The sequence below is a fragment of the Anser brachyrhynchus genome (genome assembly GCF_964034855.1).
Source record: "Anser brachyrhynchus genome assembly, chromosome: 13".
Classification (NCBI taxonomy): Eukaryota; Metazoa; Chordata; class Aves; order Anseriformes; family Anatidae; genus Anser; species Anser brachyrhynchus.
In genome coordinates this window covers 21,435,888-21,460,883 of record NC_137708.1, presented here as the reverse complement: position 1 = coordinate 21,460,883, position 24,996 = coordinate 21,435,888, and the positions used below count along the sequence as shown (strand labels likewise).

The 24,996-nt window shown below is 40.8% G+C and overlaps 2 long non-coding RNA genes across 2 annotated transcripts in view; both read left to right on the top strand.

Moving 5' to 3' along the window:
* The window catches only part of LOC308177100, a 179,329-nt gene that overhangs the window by 22,395 nt on the left and 131,938 nt on the right, over positions 1–24,996 (top strand). The window lies entirely within an intron of this gene.
* On the top strand, positions 9,052–19,695 carry LOC308177099. Its single transcript, XR_013938869.1, has 2 exons — positions 9,052–13,354; positions 13,797–19,695. It is a non-coding gene; the product is annotated as an uncharacterized lncRNA (long non-coding RNA).

The window sequence follows — 24,996 nt, the reverse complement described above, 5'->3', positions numbered from 1 at the left end:
TGGCTTTATTTTTCTCTGCTCTTCATAGTCCTGCCAGACTGCCCTGCAGCAAAATGCATTTCAGGTGTGAGCTCTCACCAGTCCCTCTAGGAATAAGTCACTGCTTCATTTCTCATCCGTAAAAGGGAAGCGATTGCTTCTTCTGTCTCATGTGATATAAGAATAGAAAGTTCATTTGTAGGTATGGGATGTTGGGACTCTGTAGACACGAGGCTGTCCAAGTTTTTAGGAGAGTTGTAAATGTTTTTCAAGGCATTTCCCTTCCCTTCTGCTTTGTTTCTGTAGGATGGTCCTGTAGAAAATCATTCATTAGCATACTATTTTGGAACAGAAGAAACATTGTTCTTCAGAGAAGGTGAGCAGCATGAGTAACATTCCGTTGCCCCCCACTTAAGCACCATGACTATCAGTGTCTGGTTGAAGATGAATGTAGCTTGTACTTCCCAGTTGTGTGTATATTTAAAAAAAGGAAAAAAAAAAAAAGCCTATGGGAATTTTTATAAGTTTTGCAATTCTACCAAGATGCAATATAATGTGATGGCCTCACTTCTCTTTAACCCCCCAGATTCCAGAAAATAAGCAAAAATCTCCAGTTACAAATATACCACTGTTTCTGCCTATTTTCTGTCCCTGGGAAGAGAAGGTGAAGCTCCATAAAGCTATGCTATGCCTCCTTCCTCTGCATTGCCACCACCTTTATGTGGGCTCAGCTGTAATACTCCTCTGCCCACTGACGCCAGTCCTTGCTCTCCTTTCCCATCCCCTCCTAGGTGGGAGCCGTGCTGTGGGGCACTCTGCTCGTGACTGTAGACGAGTAGAGCTGTGCACGGCTGAATTATCCCGTAAAGGCAAACTGAATCGTTACTATCAGGTGTTAAAAGTGAGGAACAGAAGCACAGCTTGACCATGGGATGAGAGGTGTGTAGATCATTTCTAAAGGCTGCTAAAAGCATGTTCAGTGGGGCCTAGAGCTGGAGGAGTGATGACATTTCCTTGTTAGCTGCGTTGCTGCTGAGGTTCAGGTTTGAGGCAAACTAGCAGCCAGCTAGTTTGTTCTAAAGATATTTAGATCATGTTGGTTATTACTGTATGTGACAGCAGTAATATCACCTGACAGGTTTCATCACTGCTAAGTGGTTCCCTTTAGACTTGGCTTTTGTAGCCACCTCAGGTTGTGACATACCTTTAGGACCCTGGGGAAAAAAATAATCTCAACTAGTAATCCATCTTGTCTCTTACATGGCTGGTTTCCACTGCCAGAAGCGTCATCTCCCCAAACACAGAAATCACAGATCTGAATTTCTTAATTCAGACATCTTGAAGTGAAACAGCAAATCGGTTTTAATTTGCAGAATGCTTATGTATGCCAGCATCAAGTGGTGTCTCTTGCCTTTCTTAGTTTATTGTCCAAAGCTTCTCCCATTATTAAGTGACTGTGTTGGTAAAGAAGCTAGGAAAGCCCATCTTCTGAACCTCGGAGCCCTGAATGCATAGTAAGCCTAAGTCATCTGTCACTGTTTGTCTGAACACCCTGGCCCTTTCTGCAGTCTCTCCATATTACCCGACCCTTTCATAGACAAGCATATGAATACAGAGAGAATTTGTGAGGCACTTAAGGCCTCCATTTCAGGTGATTGGAAAGGGACTTAGATGTCTGAATCCAATGCAAGACTGTGCTGAGATGACTTGTTCAGTGCTTTGCAGAGATCTGTGTTGGAGCAGGGCATTAAACAAGTCCATACTGGTAGCTTCATGGTGGATCATCCTCCCTGCTAAAGACAAGACTACTCAGTCATGCAGGCTGTCTCCGGCCCTTGATGAGCTGCCTTCTATATTGACTTTGCTTGTTCTTGCCAAGCCAATTTTTGAGTCTCTGGTAATAAAGTTTTTGCTGCTGCCTGCCCTCTGCCCTCGTTAAATTGCTGATGCATCAGGCTTATGGAAGGGGTTGGAAAGCTCTTCTATCCCATTGTGTTATGCTGTGATATAGAATGGACTACTTCCAGTTACAGATAGCTGGGTGTAGACATTATTCTTGCATGCATGTTAAATGGTTGAGTTTGCATGTAGAGGAGAGCTGGCTTAAAGGGAGTTCACCTTTAAGAGTAGTGATAACTCAGGATGTTTTCTTGCAATATTTTCTTTGCTTTTCTGTTAGATTCCTCTGGATTTCTGTCAGTGACAGCATGCCCCTGGCTGTCATTACTTGCCTGCTTTCGTTAATGTATCTTTATTCATTTTTCTAGATTGCCAGTGAAGATTACAAAAATGCACCCTGCTTTTTGGCAGATTCTCACCTTACCCTAGTGTGCTCTTCCTCAACAGATTGGGGCTTTATCTTGCGATGCTATCTTTTTTAATAATGTTACAGAAAACTGTCAGTAATCTGATGTCCCAGCTGTTCTTGGTTTTGAGAGTAAAATTTGAGAGACATTGTGCAGAAAGCAAATATATTCCAGCTGCTTCTGTAATAATAAACAAGTACTTTTGTGACTAGCAGAACTAATGAAAACTGGTTTACTATGGCTTTGTGTCTCATGGTTGATTGGCTTTTTAACTAAATTATTCTAAAGCTATAGAAGTGAGGTGGAGCTTTATAAGCCATCAGAGAATTCACAACAAATGGAGATAAGTTCAGGGGAGAGAATATTTTGGTCAGGGGAAGAGCTTTAACAAAGTTTATAACTAAGAGTGAGCTCTGGAGGATTCGTGGTAGGGTACAAAAAAAGTAAGAGGTGGAAATCTCACGTCTAATAACTGAAAAATTTGAGAGGAATTTTCTGCAATTAGGGCATACAAAATGAGTTTTTCCCATGAAGGTTTCTTGATGGTTGATAAGGGTTGAGATCACAATGAGTTCTTACAATCTCTGTTCACCATAATATTTTTTCTCCTTTACCTGTCTATTTTTCTTTAAGTTTGAAGGATTTAGTACCATTGAAGACCTCTATCCAAATGTAATGCCATGAGCAAATAGGTTTACATGTGACCATCACAGCAGGCAGAGAGAGTCTCACGGACAAAGACGGAGCTTTCACATAAAGCCCCAAACCAACCTGGCATAATTTAAAGGAGGTTTGCATGTTCTTTCCTAGAAATGGAGCAAAGCAGGCTTTTTTGGGGAAGTATATGTGTCAGGTTACTCAAGACCTGCATCTGTCCTGACACCCTGATGATCTCAGCATTTGTTGTTACTTTTCAATGGTTGCTCTGCTTGTCTTTCCGAACTTCTACTTGGGCACTGTTTCCTTATTCTTTGTACAATCCTTCCATTTCAGCTCCTCCACTCACAGTGTAGCTGTTTGGAATAAGGATGTGCTTGTTGTGAATGTAGTTAGAAAGGTAGTTCAGTGGTACTTTATCCTGTCGACTGAGCTTCTGAGGAGATCTTCGGTTTATTGAAATACCGGGGCATTAACTGAACGCTTCATATTTCAGGTATAAAATGAAGTCCACAACTAGGTTTTTGTTGGCTTTTTTCACCATCCTTTAGTATATTTGTCTAATACTTCACACTTAAAGACCATTTTTTCCAAATACCTTTTGTTTTTCTTTTCCTTGGCTTTTCAGTGATATGTCAGCAGTTACTTACGTGAAGAATTTTCTAGCTGAACTGCTATGGGTGATGAAAAGCATATTGGTTTGGTGAAAGAGCAGCTTAAGAAATAAAAATAAAAAGTGAAAATACTGATGTAAAACATCTCAAAATCCCATCTGCTCCAGGAAGTGAAATGCTTTGAAATCCCAGGGAGAGGTAAAGTGCAGCACAAAACCTGTGAGAATGTTTTTTTTTTTAACAGTAGGCAAGCTACTGACCAGTGATGCTGGCATTGTTTTATTCCCTCCAGCATTTTTTTTCCTGTTCATCTTCTGAAAAGCATTAGTATTGGCTTTTTCTCCTACCTCAAGACAGTGTGAAGTGTTGTATAAACATGTTGGAGTGCCTGTCTAGTATCTTCCTGAAAGGATTCTGGGATCCCTGGCAGACCTGCTTTGGCAGTCCAGCAGCACTTATTCAAGATAAATAAATAGTTTCATGCAGTGTCTGGTTAAAACAATTTTTTTCCTGAATTATCATTATGTTGTGCTTAGCCAGGTGAAAGCAGTACCTTTTTACACAGCTATAGATAGTTACAGATGGATATGATGTTTCCCATATTGAACCAGACAATGGATAGTATGAGGAAGACTGTAGGCTGAGTCCCTGGCATTTCCAGCAGGATTTGGGCTGTTGTTTAATGACATTACAGATAAAGCTCATCCCTATATTTAAATGACTGATGGATACATCCTGTGATCCGTGCAGGCTTTAACTTAAAGTTGAATTATGTGGAGTCAGCCTCTTGTAAGTACCTGGAACTGCAAAGAGCACCAAAATGATGCATTAGGCATTCAGCTCCACAATTTAGCTTTTCAAAATCCCTCTCCAGCTTCTGCCTAACTGGGGAGGTTGCAGTGTTTTCTCACAAAGTTACTTTGGCTCTTAGTTTCTGATTTCCTACTGCCTGGGCTGGAATTATTAACGTCTTGACACAGCTGCATGGTTAGGAACCCAACTGGCATCTTAGTACGTGACAATCCAACCCAGGCTGGCTTGTGTTTAGAGCTCAGGTTTCCCCCTACTTGCTAATACAGCTTCTTGTGCAGCAATGCTCCTCTGTTGATGTCTCACTGTCCTGGTGATTATCTAATTATTGCATACAAAGTGGGACAGCTTTAGCACCTCAGATTGAGTGAGAGCGTGTCATATGGGCATTGCTATCAGAACTGTCCTGTGTCTGCACACATCTTATTTTTAAGTTTGTTTTTAATCTGGTACCCTAGGTCACAGTAAGCAATCTGCTTTGGAACAACAGGAGCTCCATCTTTAGAAAGTTTGTGGTCTTATTCCTAACTCTTTTTCTTCCTGGCAGCCTTCCAGCTCCTCTCCTATGCTGCATTGCCGTGAGCTTGTCTTGTCTTGTCCCTGTACCTGTGTAAACCTCAGTGTAATGGTTTATTTTCAACAGTTGCCACCTGTTTGTATGAGTGCTTCTAAAGGTGTCCTTTTTCTGATGACTGCTGGTGGTGAGTTCACACCTGAGGCTTTGAGCCTCCTCCCCTCAAAAACTCCTATGTGGATCTCTTCAGATGTCCTGGATATAATTACTCTTTAAGAGCTGTACCACCAGCCTCTTCCAGAGGAAATCGTTGTTGTCCTTTGTGGTAAGGAACATCTCTTCCTCTTGACATATAAGCAAGGAAGGGTCTCATAGATCATTAATATCCACTGTCTTTCCTTACTTGTTTTGTTCCATGTCATACTGCCTGGATTTCCCAGGTATCAAAAAGATAGCATGACAAAATGATTTGCCTCTTTGTAAGGGATTTCTGCTGCTTTTTCAGTCTTCAGAAGTACCTGGCTGACTTCACCACCTTCCTCACGTACCCGCTATATCCCCACAATGTCAAAGGACTGCAGTCACTTCAGAGGTGGGGGCTTGACCTATAAGACATACACACAGTTCTGTTCAATGCACTTGTACTGTCCTATATGCACCAGTCAAACAGATCAATTTAACTATTCCTTACTCCATCTTAATGTGGAAGATTGTGGAACAGTTTCAAGCAAAGCTTGCCAAGTTAGGGGTGGAATACTCCTCTTCTAGGTCATGTTGCCACTTTTTGGGAGCTAACATAGTCTTTAAGAAGAGCTGTTTTGTCCCTTAGATAATGAGATTTTTAACTGAAGCAAGTACTAGCTAAAATCTTTATGGTACCCTCTCCAATGCTTGGTTTGTTCTTTATCTGTAGTGAAAATAGCTTCGTGAAGGGTGTTTAGTCACCAGTTACAGTGCTGAATCACGAATGATGAAGTTTTTGGCAAGCTGGGATGAGGGGCCACAACTGATACTGAGAAAGTGTTGTCATGGAACAGAACAGACACGTTAATTTTTGATTTACTCATAACCCGGGGGGGGGTGGGGGGTGGGGAGAGGGAGTAAATCAATCTTTGCCAAAGGGAAAGAATTCAATCAATAGGAAAAGACACTTGCTTTTCAAGCTAGTGTTAGGGTATTAAAACATGAGTAAAAAAATAAAATAAAATTAAAAGCCATAAAAATGTCTTGACAGTGTAATTTTAATCTTAAAATTGCCAAAGCATACAAGTGGATTATAATGTCTTGCAATAATAGAGAAATGATTGATGACTTGGATTTGGAGTGACTTTTTGATATAGAGCATGGAGAATAGGGTAAATACATTTTACAGTGACAACACATTACTTTCCTTTTTTATTTTCTTTATATTATAGCTGTATGGGATGTTTTTCTCCAAGGGAGAAAGACAGGTCAATGTTAGGCAAAGAGATAGAAAGAGCTTCATCAAAAGAATTAAAGTCTAGGGACAGGCAGAGAGAGAGGTTTATGTGAGGTTGAGAGAGACCCAGCAGAGCAGAAGAAAAGAAAAAAGATGAAGTAAAAGAGTCTATTCCAACAATCTGTGTTGTATGAAAAGTATTCCAGGTGGCTAATTTACCAATTTAATTCTTGTATGCTAGGAGGTGGTCTAGACGTATGTGGGCTTTCCCACATTATTCAGAGCCCTAAGAAGTCTCTTCCGTTCTTGGAATCAGATCTCCTCAAAGAGAACAAGTGAAAAAAGCTCCTTTCAGCAGCTTTGCGCTCATTTTCCCCCAGTAGTCAGCACAGTACATGTGCTTTACAAGGGTTTGAACATGCTGCTCCTTAATATCCCCGTGGATACTGTTCTGGGTTAGCTTCCCTTCTCCAATGTTTTCCCTGCTGGCTAGTAGGGTTAGTACTTAGAATTCCATTCCTCTTACTCTGACATAATTTCTTGTGAAGTGTTCCTTAATTTTGAGGTACTAAATTGATTTATCCCTGGGTTCTTTATCAATGGGCACACCTAATTATGGAAAACAGACTAAATCCATCCCCTTGGTATGAGATTGAGAAGAAAGAAATCTTTTCTTGCAAGATTTTCAGCAGCTTTCCTATGGGCACAGCCTGGAAACACTTGAGCTATGTGAATGTTTCACCTGTTTCCTGCTGAGAGTCAATAAGCAATAGTCCTGCTGGCAGTAGCATCACCTGGTCTGCAGGAAGAAGGTACTAATGGTAGCCACCCCTCAAAAACCTGGTTAGAGCAGATGGATGTGATAGCTCTTCATGCTTCAGGTTGAATGGATGAGGCCATCTCACCCTGCATGTGGTAGTGGAAATGGCAGGAAATTACTGTTTCAGGCCTTGGTGTGTGTATATGGCGAGGCCAATTAAATTAAACTGAGCAGACTGATGGCAGCAGCCTTGGACTGACTTTTGTGTGTGAGAGTAAAACTGAAAGATGAGGGGGCTCAGTGGGGTGAGCACAGATCTGGGAGGAGGTAGATATGGAGCTTCTCTAGGGCATTGGCTCGTGGCAAAGACCAAGTGAGACATCTGAGTTAGGAGGGAGGTGTTTCCTCTTGTTTTTTTGTCCAGGCAAATGGGATGTTGTAGGTTGTTTAATTGCAATGGCACTGAAGGAAGCTTCTCACTCTCATAATCCCTTTTCATGCTGAAAAAGAGCACTCAAGAGTCTTAAGAGTTTTACCTAAGTAATCAATTTCTTAGCCATTTGCATCTTGGAAATGATTTTACAGTCTAGGGCTCTCAATCTTTTTTTCAAGTACATAATGCAAATCTTTTTAAGGCTGTGTAATGCATTCAGAGAAGAAAGGGGAGCTCATGGTTGAGCTGGGAGGTGTTTTTTATTTACTTTTTTTTTTACATGGAGCTATGGATAAGAGGAGGAAGGGGAAACTGTTCCATATAGGGACTGAAAATCACTATTATAACCTTCTTCTGGAGGTCTAAGTCCTATAGAGGTCTCTGCCTCCGGAAAGGAGAGCAGACCTTCTTATATTCTTATCATCTGTGTGTCTTTGCTATCTCTCAAGCATCTTGGAATGGAGATTCAGGTCTTCGATGAGTTTGTAAAGCATTGCTTGTGTCTGGTGCTGCCCAGGTAAAACTAGCTGTGTGAACCACTATGAAATGAACTTATCTCTGTTCTAGTGCTGAGAATTACTCAAATAACTTTTTATGTTTGATCCAAAAATATAAAATGCTAATGGCAGTAATAAGCTCCTGTAGGGGTTAACGGTCTGTCCCCTGGAACCAATGTTTCCTGGATGAAACGAAACATTACATCCCATCTTTTTTCCCCCGTATACTATGATTTCCAAATGGATGGATAATTGCCAAAAATAGGGAGCTAGAAGATCAATAAGAAGCATATGGTGAAAGTGCAAATAGAAAAATCATGTATCATTACAATTTTATGTATTTCTAGTGTTGATAGTCAGGTGACCTTTTAACACAGACTAAAAAAGCTTTTAATAATTTTAATCAACTTCATTTCTAAAGAGCGCCATAGTCATGAATAAGCCTTTGCTGAGGATTGAAGCTGTTCAGAAGGTTTTGTCTTCCTTTAATTAGTCTTGATAATGAGGCCTCATTTTAGAGGAAAACCTAATTTAATGGTCTTGGTATTGAATGACCTTGATGTGGTTAAGATACTTGTCTATATGTGTGTGGGAAATGCAAATAATGGAGGCTCTTTTGGCTCCCAGCCCATGAGCCTCAATAAGGTACTGGATGTTACTTTAAATTTGCTTGCTTTGCAGGTCAGATTGAAGGATGCCTGAGATGAGCAGTATTTTTTTTTTCCTGCTGTTGGTAGGTTGAACCTGCTGATTAATGTACCTCTTGCCCTTTTTTTTTTTTTTTTCAAATGGTTGAATTCACCCTCCCTTTGAATTTCCTTTGCGGTGCTAGAGGCTTCCAAGATATTTTATTTTCTTAAATATGTGCTAAATGAAGGCTCTGACTCATCAGGGTCTGATAATTGAATCCAAACTTGTAACTTATTTTAATTACAATATGTTTTAATGTGCTGTGCAGAATTTCTGTAACAGGTTGCTCCTGCAAGTGCAATTCTGCTTGAAACAGGAAGGGCACTTATTTGTCACCCTGCTTCATCCAGAGACCTGTATGTATTACAGTATGTAATATATAGGTACTTTTTATTACACCTTGAGCTCAAGATGTTTATTTTTGTACTTTTTTTCTCATACATTTAAGATTTCAACTCACTTATTTCAGCATCTGCTTTATTTGTATATTACTTTATATTTTATGTACATCTTAGTTTTTGGCCCTAAACTAGATCTTAAGCAACATACATGAATTGCTTTCTCAAAGTTAGTGGAAGCCCAGGCTGGAGCATACAACAGCAGTGACTGGAACAAGTTTGAATTGTAGAGAAAGCTTTTTATTGCTTTCTGACGGTTGGCTAAGTTGTGAGAACAGAAAGCAAGCTGCAGCTTTCCTGGGAGAACAGCATGAGACCTAGTACACGGGGCACTGGGAACACCAGGTTTCTGTATCTAGTCTTGCTATTAGTTTGCTGGATGGTGAATGAGTCACTTTATTCTCCAGGATCTGTTTTCTCTTCTCTAAAAAAGAGGAAGATGCAGATTGCCATGCTAAGCTTGGTGATCTACTGATGGAAAGCTTTCTGTAAAAGCCATTATTACTGCATAAGTAGTGTTAATTAGACGTTGTAATGCAAATGATAGGAAGGAAAATGGAAATGACCTCTTAAAACTGAGCAATAATAGTGATGATGTGGGTGTCTGTGTGGGAGTGAGATGGAAGAAGAGGAAGAAAACAAGTGGAACTCTCCAGATTGTTTCCCTAAAAGGCTGGATTACCAATTGGGGCCTTTTCTGGGTGTGCATGGGTACACAGGTGCACACGTGTGGGGAACTGTGTGATGTGGCAATGTCTCAGGTGCCTCTAATATCCGAGCCCTTACCATAATTCACTGCATCTTTCAAGTGCCTAATCATACATGTCACCCCAGAAGTTGGTGGGCAATGTAGTGTTAAATTTTGCCTGTTAGGATTAGTCTGATGTCCTGCTTCCTTAGACAGAAGGTGCTTTTCTGCCCCACTGAAGCATGGCTGACATAGCTCTCAGCTGCTGGCATCCTGAGATGCTGTGCTACAATATAGGCAGATGTATCTGAGGAGCAGGGATAAAGTTTGGTTAAAAAAAAAAAAGTAATTTTAAATTGTCTAGTTTGTAGGTGTTTTTTTTTCCCCATACCGGTGTTGCTCTGTCTGCTTCTGTGCTTCCTGGCTGTGGATGAATGCTGATTAAACTTTGGTCATTATGTGTTTGAACATCATGTGTCTTGACGAGCTGTTGAGGAATGTACAGTTATGATGGATGTAATGTTGGCTTTTCACCAGCTGTGAATCAGGATAGGATCCTAGTTGTGCATTCATTCTTCCTGATTGTTCTTGAGGGGAAAAAGGGAGGAGGAAAAAAACACAAAACAGAACAAGCCTTATGTAATGATCAACCAAATCAGAGCATATGCTAGGCACTGCATATGTGCTGTGTGTCTGTTCTTGCAGCATCTCTCTTATTGATATGCACTGGGATGTTTAGACCACTGTCTTTGAACTTATGCAGTGAAGCAACGGTAGCAAAATATTTTTACTTAGTGCTATTTTAGTGTGTCATATATTTGCTTCTGCTGTGGCATATTTTTGCTTATATTCTAAATATTGCAAAGTTAAATTAAATCTTTGTCCATGAATTATAGTGCTTAAAGATTCAAAATTTTGGTCCCTGAATATCCATAGCCTTAAATCTACAAACCTATAAAACAATAGCTATATTTCTTTGTGATTTGTATCTGACTGTGTTTTTTCAGACCTTATGCATAGAGTACATTGTTCCCAAATGATATCATCTCCCTGGAAACCCATAAAATCATCTTGTGTTTAACTGACTATTAACACCATTGCCCTGTTTAAAACTAGAATTTTATGAAGATGACTAGGAAATGTACAGATTACATAAGGATTACATTACACTGCTTTGGAGCTGCAGTGCAAGCTGTTTACAGCAGAAATGCAAATAGCTCGACAATCTTGAGCCTTCCAGTCTTCTCTTTGCTCTGTGGATTACTGTGATGGTTCATTTACATTTACTTTGACAATGCTACCTGCCACTGATAAAGAGGTGAGTCTAGATTTGAGGGGAACCGTTTAAATAACAGCATAATTGTATTTATAAAAATTGTCCCTTGGGGGCAGAGCATGGCTACAGATGAGCAAAACCCATTTTCCTTCATGTAATCCATTACTGTTAATTTGTTGCTCTCTTTAAGAGCCTTCAGCTGGCCAAGTGGGAAATTATTTCTTGCCTGTGTACTCTTGCCTCTGAACTCAGAAATGTCAAAGGAAAGAGTAAAAATGGAAGAGTGGGGGGAAGAATCCAACCTTGCTTTTGTGAACTCTGCAGCTCAGCCTGGGCTTCAGAAGGGCAGCTCTGGAGCTCCCACCTCCTGCCCATCTCAGTTAAGGAAAAATAATCTGTTAAAATGGAGCCATGACAAGATGTTAAGAATTCTCCTAAGCTTACCAGACAGTGAGGCAGAGGAAGCCTTGATGAAGCTGATCATAGTGGAAGGCTCTGTCATAGGTCAGAGAGCTCAATCTGGAGGAAAGTAGGACAGTAAAGCTGGGGGAATGGATCGTGTAGCATTGGCAATAGCCCAGTCACAGTAATTGCTGCAGAGAAGGGAATTCAGAGTGCAGGAAATGGGAAAGAGAAAAACCGTCCATAAAAATCAAGGAGAAACCCTTACTGAATGTATTGCTGAATGTACAATGAACATGACCTATACTTTGAAGATGATGGCTTCCCTCAGAATAGCAAAATAGGATTTGTGTTCATGATACCTCCATTCTCCTAAAACAAATATTCTGCTTGCCCAGGAACTGATTAAAGGCTGCATTCTTAGTCATTTGGGACCTAAGAGAAAAGGTAAGCATCCTCCCGTGCACCCTGTCCATGTGTAGTCCATTTGGATAAAGCTGATTGCTCTCTCCAACCTACCTTGAGCTGATGCAGATGACTTTACAGGACCATGATCCTGATGCTTCCTTACTGATTTCTTTCCTCTTGCATCTCCCTTCCAGTAACGTGCTCCTTAGAGGAGGGGTCTGTAACCTTTTATGTTCTCTACTGAACGTCAACAGCTAATGTGTATAGAAGGGAGGCTGCATGCTGAAAAACTGGGAGATGATGGCAACATGATTTGCAGTAAAAACCAACTATGTTCTGTATGTGTTAGAGCCCTGATGGGTTTATGGCTGTTAGCTTCTGACTGTCAGTAGTGTAGGTGGTCCAGGTGAACTGGGTTAGTAACAAGAACGCTGCTTGCTCTCTGATATGCAGTGGAAGGAGGGAGTAGAGCGTAATACAGCTGTTAAAAGTTATGGGAGAATTAGGGTAGTGCCAGGACTTTGGAAAATAAGTTTGCTTGCAGCCAATTCTAGTGACTCATTTTCCATCTCTTCAGCCTTCTGTAAGAGGCATGCTTGCCTTGAGCATGTGTTTTCCAACCACAACTGGCTTCCTCTGTAATGCTCTTAAAACTTCACAAGTTTTTGGTATTGTTTCTTTCAAGGATTCTGACATATTTCAAAGTACTTTGTGGAGGTGAGCTCAAAGCTTGCAGGATTTATTACCTTGTTTTCTACATGCCTGGGAAGAGCAGTACTTCCCTTCGGAAAGAGATTCTTAGGCTGAGTGAGCCAGTGACAGATGGAATAGAAGCAAGATGATCTCTGTCACTTTTGGTATGTTTTAAACCACACACAGACTGTATAATTGCTTGGGACCATCTGATTGAACATCTTCTGTTGGTCCATCTGGTCTCTCCTTGCCTCATGATGGCCTAGGTGACACAGTCCTTAGATCAGTCCTTGCAGTGATCTCCTTATGTTCTGAGCACTTAAAAAGAGCATCTATGTTGGTTTTATTTTTGATAATTTCGCACAACATTCAACGTGCCTTCTTTTAGTCTGTAGCCTCTAATCTGTATTTCCTCTGCTTCATTTTAAGCCTATTTATTTTTCTGAAATGATGGATAAACTGTTCATTATAGATTTTTCTTCTATGGAGTGATACTGTACCCATGACATGACTGCTATTTTGTAATTGCATAGGCATTAGAAAGTAAGTCAGTTTTGCATTTCATGAAAAGGTGGAAATTCATAGTTTTTTCCCCTATCTTTAACCAATGTTTTGTCATACAGATTTTGGTGATGTTTCTGCAGGGTAGGCTGCAGTTTTCAAGGTTTCTTCTTGTGTGAATTCCTCTTTAAGTTCTCAAGTCTGAGAAGTTATTGACTCATTTCCTTTGTATCTTGTTCTGCTGTAGGTGGGAGGCTTATGGTTAGGAGGTGAGGCTTTCCAGACCAAGCAGTGGGAAGCTGACGCAGGTGAGACACTCTGCATGCTACATGGATAGTCTTTCATGTTTAGTTTATTGGAAAAGTGAAAACTGTGCAGGAGTGGAGGTTCTTCCTGCTGCATTTGCAGTGGTACAGGAGAGCAGGATCTCTGGTGATGAGTTATCATAGTGGAGGCCAATTGTGTAGGTCAGGCACACAGGTATGAAGATGATTTCAATCTTCGTCCCTTAACCCTAATATTTTCTTCTTAAGGAATTACATTGTAAGGAGACCAATGTGAACATAGTTAAGTATTTCAAAAACCAAAAATAAATTAAAATCCACAAAAAACCTGCAGAAACTTGGGGTTAAGGCTTTTTGTTGATGAACTCTTCTCATTGATGCATGGGCATAACACGTTATAAATACAAATGCATTGATGTTTCACAAATAACATAGCTTTGTACTTTTGGGTTTCTATTTGTTCTAGGTGTTTCGCCAAATCCGTAAGAGTCATTTATATCCGCAGTGCGTAGAACTTGCCATCAATTAAACTGAACAAAGTATTTGCTGCCTTCTGCGAGGATAAAGCAAGCATCTTGTGTTCTCAGCCAAATTAGCTTTAGAGTTTAACTGCCTTTTTTGGATTGAACCTTGCAAGCTGCCAAAATGACTCAACGGGGGGAAAAAAAAAAAAGTGAGGCGTTCAGTGAGGTCTCTTCTTGGTATAATGGTTATAACTCTATCGTTAGTCAGCAGCACAGTCTTTAATCACCGAGTGTGCTCCACTCAGAGCCTGGCTGGGAGAGGGGTGCTGCATCCGAGTGCAGTGCCACAATCTGTCACCATCAGCTGCTGCTTGCAGAGCTCTGCAGATGGTGTTTGCTCTCCCTGTCCCTCCCTCGTCTCACAGCGCTGGTAAGGAATGCTTAGAGTTGAGTGATGTTGAAAGAGGATGCCCTGTACCTCCTCAGGTAGGCATTTCTTCATCTGTGTAAATAAAACAAGTTTTTTTTTTTTTTTCCACTTCTGTCTGTCTATGGCAAGGCACAGTGAGGTTCCTCAACTCCAAGGCTCCTCTGTTTCTGCTGTCAGCTAACAGCTTACCACCACCAGCAACTTCAGGTGCTCTTAGGTATGACCAAACTCTTACCTGAGGTCTGGGCTGGGCAAACACATCCGCTTGGTAGGACAGGAAAAACACTGTTACTAAATACCTATGTCAGGATCTGAAACACTGGGACATTCTTGGAGGAAGTGTTACCAATTTTTGTCCTGTTCTAACTTCCCATGTGGCCTCTCCTTACGGCTGCTGTTAGGACACAGGATTAGTATTTCCTCTAACCCCGTATGGCTGATCTCATGTAACTTCAAGTCTGAATCTGGCAGCATGAAGCCTCATCTGTTCCAGAAAGCCAGGCATCCAGTGTGTTGTGGTGGCTTTTATTTCTCTCTTGGCTCTGTGTATGAGACCAACAGATTTATAACAAGTGTGAGGTTGTAGGCTGTTTGGGGTCTTGCTAGTTGGATCAGCCCTGAAACACCCCTCACAACAGACTTCTTTTTCCTTCTGGCTTCCTAGCCTGGTGCTGAATGAGTTCAGCAGACCCTCCTTGCCCTTCATCAGTGCATCTCCTTTGGGAAGGAGCAGTGGTGCCTTGCTTTCATCTCTGGGGCTTTTTCCTAGTTTTGTCTCTTTGAGAAACATTGGCAGGAGTTTCCCCAGACACTGTCTTGGGGTTGGTTGAGCCCTCCCCAAATCTTCCTCTGCAAGTCTCAATGCACCTGGGCACCAAAACCTCCCAAAGCTGCTGAGGTTGGGTGTGACAGACCTCTCTGAGTCCTGACTACCGGTAACAGAGATGAGCTGTCCTTGGTACCGCAGCGTCAATCTTTTTCAAACAAGAAGAATAGACTTTTATTTTTTATTTTTATTTTATTTTATTTTCCTGCAAAAGGGAGCAGGCAGAAATGTCTGTGCTCTCCCCAGGGAGCTGCTCTTTTCCTCCAGACTCCTCCCACCCCTAAAAGCTTTTGGCTGGTGTTTTTTCTCTGGGAGAGGAAGGCGCTTGTTCAAATAATCCTGCCTCTCCGGTGTGGTGCGGGCATTGTGGCCGCTGTCGCAGGCTATTCTCCTCTGTAGTCTCAGCAGCACTAACGAGGGGCATGTGCTGTTTAATGCATTTTATCCCTCCTGTCTGCCCTGCCTGGGGGGCCGTTCATTGTGTTGCAGTGTTGCTTTTACATGAGGTATTGCATCAGGCAGCACAGAGGATGTGGTGCTGAATTTAAGCAGCTGGAGGTCGTGCTGTGTGCTTTTCAGGGAGAGCGGAAATAGCCACTGGCTCTTTCCTCTTTTTCAGTACAATTTTGTGCATCTGAAGTGTTACGGCTATTGTATATTTCCAGAAGAGGTTGCTGAGTTAGTAGCCAGGGTTTTCGGTGTGGTAGTTCACCTGTAAGCCTATCAGAGGTGTTTTTTGTCACCACGACAGCCCAATGCAGCTTTCAGTGGGACATATTTTACTCATTTGACGTACTTGAACAGTCTGGTCGTAGCTGGTTTTGATTGTTTTGCAAAGTTTGATAGAGAGCAAAGAAAAGAAGTAGTGTAGGGTTTCTGCCTTTGGTGCACCACCGCAACACAGGCCAAGTTTATGGGGTCGTTTTCCTCTGCCCTCTGGAGGGAAGCGATGTTATGCCTTGTCACACTGGCAGAGCAGGGTTCACAGATGATTTCTCTGAGCTAACTTCCCCAGTGTGAGTCTGTGGAAGGAATCTTGGTGGACTACTGACTCGTGTGTGTGCAGGCATCGTGTGTATCCTAGGTTTCTGAGGAAGCGAGGGATTGCCAGGGCTTTGCACAGATGGCTCTGCACGCCAACCAGTGGAACCAGCTTGTGTCATAGCTCATCACTTTTTAATGACTACTTCAAACTTGTCTCAAAGCTGTTTGTTAGCATGGCCTTGTGGCTGGCATTTATACATATTTCTCTCTTATCCTGTCAAATTCTTCTTCTTTTTTTTTTTTTCCCCCCATGGTAGGCTGCTCTTCTTTTTCATTTCACAGCATATTTATTTTAAATTTTGTTTTACAGTTGATAGAGATGGTTTGCTTTAAAGTGAAATGAATTGGGTTATCCTTGTGCAGCAGGTTTACCTTCATACTACATTTTTTTTGTGATGTTTATAAACCGAATGAACCTAGAGGGTAAAAAATTCATATCTGATAAGCTATCATTTAGAACAGTTGGTTGCTGGTGTTGCTAATATGAAAGTAAGTAATTCTAAGGCAGACTTAATATTTGAGTATGGCAAAAGACAGAAATTAATTGTCCTGAACTACATGGTTACTGATCTGCATCAGGTCACATTTGCACACATTATTTTCTGTCTTGCAGCTGCATTGTTTTTGCTTTCTGGACTGTGAGAGAAAGGTCTTGGCAGGAACTCTATCAACCAAGAATATTTTAAAACACAAGTGGATGTTACCTTTTCTGCATGTCCATTTTACTTGTAAAAAGTAAACATGTGAATTGGGGTAGGCAGCAGGAACGCTTTCATCTTTGCAGTGACACAGAGCTGCTTTTGTTGCAGACTCTGCAGCGAGTAGCTGATTGAAGAACAGAGAAGAAGAGCAAAGTGCAGCCCACTATGTGGGTCATGAGGCCATCAGAAGTGAGAGGTGTACTGGGCAGTTTCACTGATTCCCAGTGCCCTTATCTCTTAAGAACTACAGAATCAATTTCTAGCACACATCCACTTCATCTTACTGGTTTTGGTCACAGCTTGTTCCATAGACATTAATGCTATTTCTCCAAACCTTAGGTATCCAATTATAATTATGATAAAGCAGGTTCCATAATACAAATTGCACAGATAAAACAGTCTGTGAAGATAACATGACTTTGGGCAAATTCATTGAATAAACAGATTTGTTACACAACTTCCCCAACACTGTCAGGGAGCTTGCCCTCCCCTTGTACCTCTAGCTCAGCCCAGAGGACTCTGATACTCCCAGGGAAAAAAAATGAGGCAATTGCTAGTATAAATAATTATTTCAGGGAACATGAAGGAAAAAAGTCTGAAAGCAGAAGAGAAGTCACTGGAGTTTGTGTGAAAAATACACGCAGATCTCTGTTGGGTAGAGTTGAGCTCTGCAGAAGCATCCCAGTGGCCAGATTTTGCTTGCTGGGGTGGTGCTGCCTCCCTCCCCTGGCCTGTGCCCCTTCTGTCTGGGTGTATTTCAGTGCATGCAACTCTGACAGTAGCAGGATTCCAAGAAAATTTGAATGCCAGTATAGTCCTTTGGTTCATAGTGGTGTGGATTGAGTAGTTTCTAAGAGCAATACATGGGGAAGCTTACTCTGAGTCTGCTGTTTTGTATGAATTTCCCAGCCTTTGGTTTTCCTTGGGACTGAGGATTTCTGTTCCAGGAGCAGTATTTGTAAAAGGGCAAATTATCTAAGATGCCTCTGAATATATGCATAAGTCTCTATCCAAGGGAAGATTTTCGGCCTCTGAGGCAGAAAATTATTCAAGCTTCCCAAGTGTGTCAAGGGCTGTTTTACACCCTATTCTTGATATACGCAGGGTGTCTTGTCTGTTTTGCTTACATCTGTGATGGTCCTTCTATAATACCTTGTTCAAGGTATACATCAGGCTGTTCTGTTACATGTGGCGGCACCCAGATGGGTCTGCAAGCTGCCTGGACTTGCATATGGTCGGTGGTGCTGGGTTAAGGGCAACACATGACTGAGAGTTTGAGGTCTGCATAAAAGAATCTGGGCAAAGCTGTACCTGTAGGGGACCTGTGCCAGGCTGAAAAACTAATTCATTTTTACCTCCAACGTTCAGAGCTCTTTCCATTTACCTCAGTGTTACTACTTAAGAGGGGAAAAAAAAAAAAATCTGGATTTCATTACCTCCTTGAAAGGAAACAAATAATGCAAAACTCCCTGATAAGTAGTAATAAAACTATTTCACCTACTGTAAAAGAGGAATATCACTTCTATATGTGACTAAATTGAGTTTTGAGCACAGGATAGCCTGCAAGGGTGTTTATTTTCATAGTATGCCATCTCAGGAAACTTTCAGCCTTACTTGAAGAGAAAATAGTATTTGAATTAACTTCCATAATTTTCAGAATTATAATCAATGCTACCTATCTGACTCTCTAAAATCTTGGAAGTTCTTCCTCTTTGTGGTGTTCCTCTAAATTAGCTGTTTCTTGGCAGTTTGAAAGATATGAGCTCTTTATCATTTTTTTTCCTCTAGGGATTTTTTTTTCTTTTTTTCTGATACCTTTTTGATTACAGCTTTTGGCAATGATTTGACCACTCCTTCAAGATTTGCTATTGCTTTCCTATGTTTGGGCAGATAAATATCACACTGCTCACTTGTGTTTAAGTAAAACCATGACATTTTTTGTATTATGCTTTTTCAAACAAATAAGAATATTTTGACCTGTAGGTGGACTTTGTGTGTTCCTGCTGTGAAAGCAGACTTGGAGTATGTTTCCAGTTCTTCTTTTTGTTTCACCTGTGGCAAGAAAGTAAATACATCAATGTTTACTTCTTAGTATGTGTTTCTGAAATGGGTTTAGACAATGGCCCTCTTCTGTGAATTACCCTGTCGTACACAGATAACATGTTATGTTCTGCTTTATTAGGGAATGTATATGAAACATGCTAATTTATACATAAAGACTCAAAGAAAACAAATGAGTATCAGAAGCATTAATTTAACAACAAAAGTGTCCACTTTGAGATGGGACTGGTGTCAGGGAGATGAGTACTACTGATGTAACATTTCTGACTGGTGTAATAACTGCCTTAACCGTACCTGTTGATGCTTGTTTCTGGAATACCAACTACATAGTTTTTAAATGGCACTTACAAATATCAAAAATAAGAAATAATTTAGTGCAGGTACCTTCCTAGTCCTTACCCTGACACCATATTCCTGCTGATTATTTAACTTCTTTGTAACTGTAGTGACGAATTTTGTTCTTTTTATCTGTTCTCCTTGGTACTGGGGGAAATATTGTTTCTTATACTGCGTTGTTTTGTTCTTTGAAAGGGCAGTCTGTTACCTCTTTAGCAACAGTATGGTAATTGAACACTTTTTGAAACTTTTGGTATGTATGTGTAACTTCAGGGGACCTACATATATCTTGCTGCTCAAAGGTGAAATGTAAAGATATATTTTCCTCATTATCAGGGTTATGTATATATTGTGATGAACTTCATATCTGGTACCTCTGCCTATTTATTTTTGTAATCTTTGTAGAATTGATGTAAGTCTTTTTTTTTTTTTTTTTTACTGGAAATATGACAATATTTAGGCAGCTAATTCTTTATGCTATTGGAAGAAACATAGAGCAACTCTCAACTCTACATGAATGTTTCATTATATTAGTCCATAACGTGCAATTGAATATTGTATTTTTGACACACAAAATAACTAGAAATGGCATTAGCATTTTTTTCACCTGAAGCGAAGGAAGGTGTCTGGCAGGAAAAAACAAATGAAGGAAAGGGAGTGGAGGGTGCATCCTCTTCTGATGCTTTAGTTGGATTTTGTGATTGGTGTGGCCCTGTACTTTGTATGTGGACTCCAAAATTCCTGAGGACGAAGGGACAAGGTTTTGAGGATCTCAGCCTGGCTTGCATTTTGTTGTGATGGTGAAAAATAGGAGTTGACTGAAAGAACTTAGCTCAGCATTGCAAGCACAGCAAATGAATATCAAAGGCTGATGAGTACTGTCATTGAAATGGCAGGCAGGATAGTCTTTTTAATGTGAAATCAGACTTAAGGAAGATGGCAAAAATACCTGTTACCTAGGTCTGTATTTCTTGATAAGTAAGAAAACTTGTGACTCTGCCCTTAGTTAGGTAGTTTTAAGTTTGGTAGTTTTTATGTTTTAGCTGCAGCCAAAAGTTTGTATCTCTGCTAGTGTGGTGTACTCCAAAGAAGAGTATTTTTCCTGTAAATGTAATTCAGTGACTTACAGGAACTGTTTTTGCAGCCTCCTTTCTATGTCATTGGTAATGGAAAAATAAATGCAGAGCAAATAAAATTTCATACTGGCTAGAGTTAAGAGGAAAATAATTTCTAATACATTGAGCAAGTTTTGTTATATATATATAGTAATAAATTGTGGAATGGGCTTTTCCTTTTTTCCATCTGTATCTGTCTTGGGTCTTACACAACCATAACCCAATTTCGTACTTCTTTTTAAACTTTGGGTCAAATTCTGCTGAAAAATTCTTAGTGACACACAGAAGTGTCTTACAAAAAGTGCGAAGACCTAAGAAAGATGAACTCAAATGATTTTATTGATGTAAAATGTTTCACTGCAGTCTATTTTCAGTGATTTCTTATTTAAGCAGGCAAAGGTACTCTTTTTTTTTTTTTGCTATAAAACTTCAGCTAGAGCTGAGGGAAAACCTTGTGGTGAATGTTCTAATGTTCTTTCTTCTCAAAAATGCTGATTTAACAAGGTGCAAAACTTCCCCAGAAGTGACTTTTTTAAATTAATAAGAGATGCTGTTACCAAATTCATGATGAAGTTTTGAAGTCAGAACATCGTACCCTACATCAGCAACAGGGGCAGCCCTTGAGTGGGCATGGTGGCTGTTGTTCAAGGCTCCTTGGGAGGTTTGGTCTCAGCCTCTGCTGTTGGAGCTGCTCTTCATTGTGTAAATTACATCCTAGTGTGAAGCATACTTAAACTTATGGCCTGTGGTACTCGCTATATGTCATGACTTCTTTGTTTGTTTCTTGTCTGCAGTAAACATTCATTTATAAAAGTAGTTCATCTCTAAAGGAGTCCAGTCTCTGGCTGGCAGTGATAACTAGAGATTGTATCGCTTACTGGATTGTGCAAGACCAATGTTCAGGAGATTTTTCACTGTCTTGTGAAGCAATTATTCTGGGACCTCATCGTCTTCCCCCTGGAAATTTCTTTTAAATTCCTCCTGTTCCTCCTTTCCCTTGCTGCATGGCACTGCCCTGATAATCAGCCTGACACATGGGCTGCCTACATGACCTTCCTCAAACCCCAGTCTCTAAATGGGCAGTGATGGCAGGAGCCCTTTGCCAGGGAAGAGGGCTGGTCGACACTTTCTATTTTCCTGCTGTGCTGTTATTGAAGGTTAGGAGAGAGCTGGATCAAAGCCAGAGGCAGCAGGCTCAGCCCCCTGACTAGAGCAGCACTGCACACACCATCCCATCTCTTCCCAGGCTCAAGTCCCCAGCAGTTGCTTAAGCATGCGTATTTATCGTTTTGCTTCTCTGTGCAGCAGTCTGATTGTGTAGCTCTGGTGACTTAATGAGCACCTTTGGGATCTGGGCGCTGGCATTTCAACCAAAGAAATGCACTTGCTTGAGCTGGTTGATACCAGCTTAGTGTGGGAGAAAGGAACAAATCCCCCTGGCTTGAAATGCATTGGATAGAGAAATAACCATTAAACCTTCTGATGTGGCAGCACCATTCCTGTTTGCCGCTGAGAAGTTTTTAGCGTCTAGACAAAGAACAGAGTAAAATAAGTATATTTACATAAACTTTATTGGGAAGGAACAATAACAAATGTAAACAGCCATTTGTGCATGTTAAGATAACTGAAGCCCGGTCTCACCAGCTAGCTTTTAAGATGATCCCTGTGGGAGTTGCGCAGGAACTTTCCATTAGTTGCATCGTTTCACATGTAGCAGGTGTATGATGGGGATTTTTTTCCTGACACAGCCATTAGCTGGTGCTGTCAGATGCAAAATACAGCGTGACTCTATTGATCTGCCTTCCTTAGCCCAACATGGACAATCTCATTGTCCTCTGGGTGAGCCAATTTCCATAAGTGAGCTTAGAGGAAGATTACTCACTCGTACCATGCACAACAAAGGCAGGATGCTTCCCCTCCTCAAAAACTGATTTGAAAGAGAACAATAGCAGATGTACAGAAACTATTTAGTTCCACTACTTTTTGCCTGCAGCTGCATTGAAAACAAGGCAATGAAATGATCTCACTTTGATGCAGAATTCAAGAAAAGCTGCTCAAACTTGTTTTCTGAACTTCTTTTCTCTGTGGGCTTTTGTGTGTGTATGTCTTAAAAAAAAAAAAAAGGGGGGGGGGTGGTGGGCAAAAAACAGAACCCAGTCCCCTTAGTCTTCCTTTGTGTCCATCCTCTGTCTTGTTTGCAGTATTGCTCTTGCTGGAGATATCACAATGGTAGCGACCCATTGAGAAGGATAGCTCATGTCTCAGTCTTGCAGCTCCAGAGAAGAGTGGTGATTACTGTTGGGGCTTAGAGGATGTCTGTGACTTGTGGTTGATATCAAAGCCATAGTTACAGTGAATGCAATACCACCCCTTACTCCTGCTAAAATTAGGAAAAGGAAAAGGCGGATTTAACGTGACTGGAAAAAAACAAACAAACAACAACAACAAAACAACTTTGTGCCAAGGTTGTCTTTTTTTTTTTTCATAGTCAGTTACTGAGTTCTGGGAAAAATGGAAGCTTTTATCTTTGCCATATCCTAAAAACCAAGCAAAACCCTCAAACTTATTTTCATTTTTTTGTATTTATTTTTCATAAAGTAAAACAAACCAAACCACAAACCTGCAGTTTTAAAGCAAGATTAGTTTGTGGTGTTTCCCCTTTCTTTTTTCATTTTATGAAAAGTGTTAAGATGTGTTTTTACTGCTGTATTTGTATTCTTGTGAAGCTCCCTGCCACAGGTTTACCAATCCTTTTAAAACTAAAAAATTGCATCGTACGTTCGTGTTTATGGATCATGAAGGTTTGAAAGGTATTGATGGTTCACTGTCTCCGTCTAAAACTCCTTGAGGCATACCTACTCACCGTCAGCTGTCCTAGGGGAGCTGTGCACCTTTTCCAAGTCATTGGGATATCCATCTGAAATGGGCTTCCAGGCTGAATGGGTCTTTGATCTTTCTCTCATGTCTTGTTCTGAAGTACTATCTTATTTCTAAAAAGTTTGTTGGAATGATACAGATTCCGTAAGATTTTGAAATTCCAGGTCAGTGGTCATAAGTGGGAGATGAGGTTGCTGAACAGAATAGGGGCCAGGGACTTGCCTAGAAAGGTGCCAGTGGGTGACCAGCTAATGAGTTACTTTAATTCAGCGGAGTGTTGAATTGTCTTTAAGTGCATTCTTACAGCTCAGACCATGAGTAGCCCAATGGTAGGAGCAGTTTCTTGTATGACTGAAAGTGGTTTTGTTAAATTGGGGTCAGCATCTGTAACACTGTGCAGGAAAGGAGTCCGAAAATTATAATTAAAATTACAATCAGGAAAATACCTGCTGGCTGGCCAGCATTAAAGTCACATCAGCATTGCTAAGTACAGTTAGGGAGTAGCTGCAGCTGGAGAAATGAATGTTCTGCTGGGAGCATGCTGGTACGGTGACGGTGCATGCCCTTTACTAGCAAGGGTCTATATCAAAGCCAAGGGCACGTATGCCCTGTCTGCAGGCCGTACACCAGGCCCTGCTTCCCAAGACTACAAATGCTGAGCTGAAGACGGTTGGTAGTGCTGGATCAGAGAGGAGAACTTAATTCATTGCTGCTGCCTGAGCCCGAGCCCAAACTGTCTGCTGTATCCCTCATTGTGGGAGCAGGGGTTTGGGTGGGCTGTTGGGTCAAGCACCTTTGCTTCCCTCCTGTCCCAGCAGTAGAAGAGTGGTGTTAACTCTGCAGTTACACTGCTAACAGCAACAAATTCTGGTCTATTCTGTTCCAGTAGGATTATAATGACATTATCTCATTACAGTAGTGCTAATCTTTCAAAGCCATCTTCAATGGGAAATTAAATTAGAAGGAAGTTGTAAAAGTACAGTAAACGGTTGTCCTTGTGGACCTCAACAGTGCATACAATATTAACAGGGCTGGAGAGTCCAGTTTGCACTGAAGATTTCCCTGCAATGTGGAAGTTGATATCTATACCTACAAAGACTTATTTAAATGTTTCTAGCCAAAGTGGAAAAAATATAGCAATACAGTGATGTCTGAATGGTAATGCAAAGGCAACCAGTTTGGGCAAAGGTGGAAAATTACCATTCCTGAGTTCTACAGAATGATGAAGTTAATAATGTTTCAGATTACTCTCCTACCCCCCAGAAAATGTGGATATAAAAGTGACTTATATTGTAAAAGAGCTATTTCTCAACTAAACTGTCCTTTTAACTGGTGGAAGGTGTTTCTGCCCTGAAAAGAACTTGAAATAGCTTAGCTCTGCTGATACATAGTGTTGTCTTTCTGGACGAATATAATGCATTTCTGTTTTTATTAATTTCTTAAGATGGGCAGCTTTTGTGTAAAGGGTGAGTTTGGATAAACTCTCATTTTTGAAGTTGTCTGTGGAATCATCTTATATCCTGTTTGAGAGAGAAGACAATGCTATGGAAATGAAAAATGAGTTTGTGCAAAAAGTTATCTTTCCTCCAAGATACTACGGAAATAGTGTTTCACAGCAGGGTTTATTACTTTTCCCTAAGATATATAGACATGTGTTATCAGTTTAATGCAGCTATTGGATTCATAGAGGAGTAACATCACTTCCAAAGTTGCAGATAATATTGAGTAGATATTCTCAGAGAGTCAAAGAACTTTGATGCCTTAGTTCAGCTTTGGCCTTCGTTGTTTGCATCTCTTGGCATCTCAAGAGAT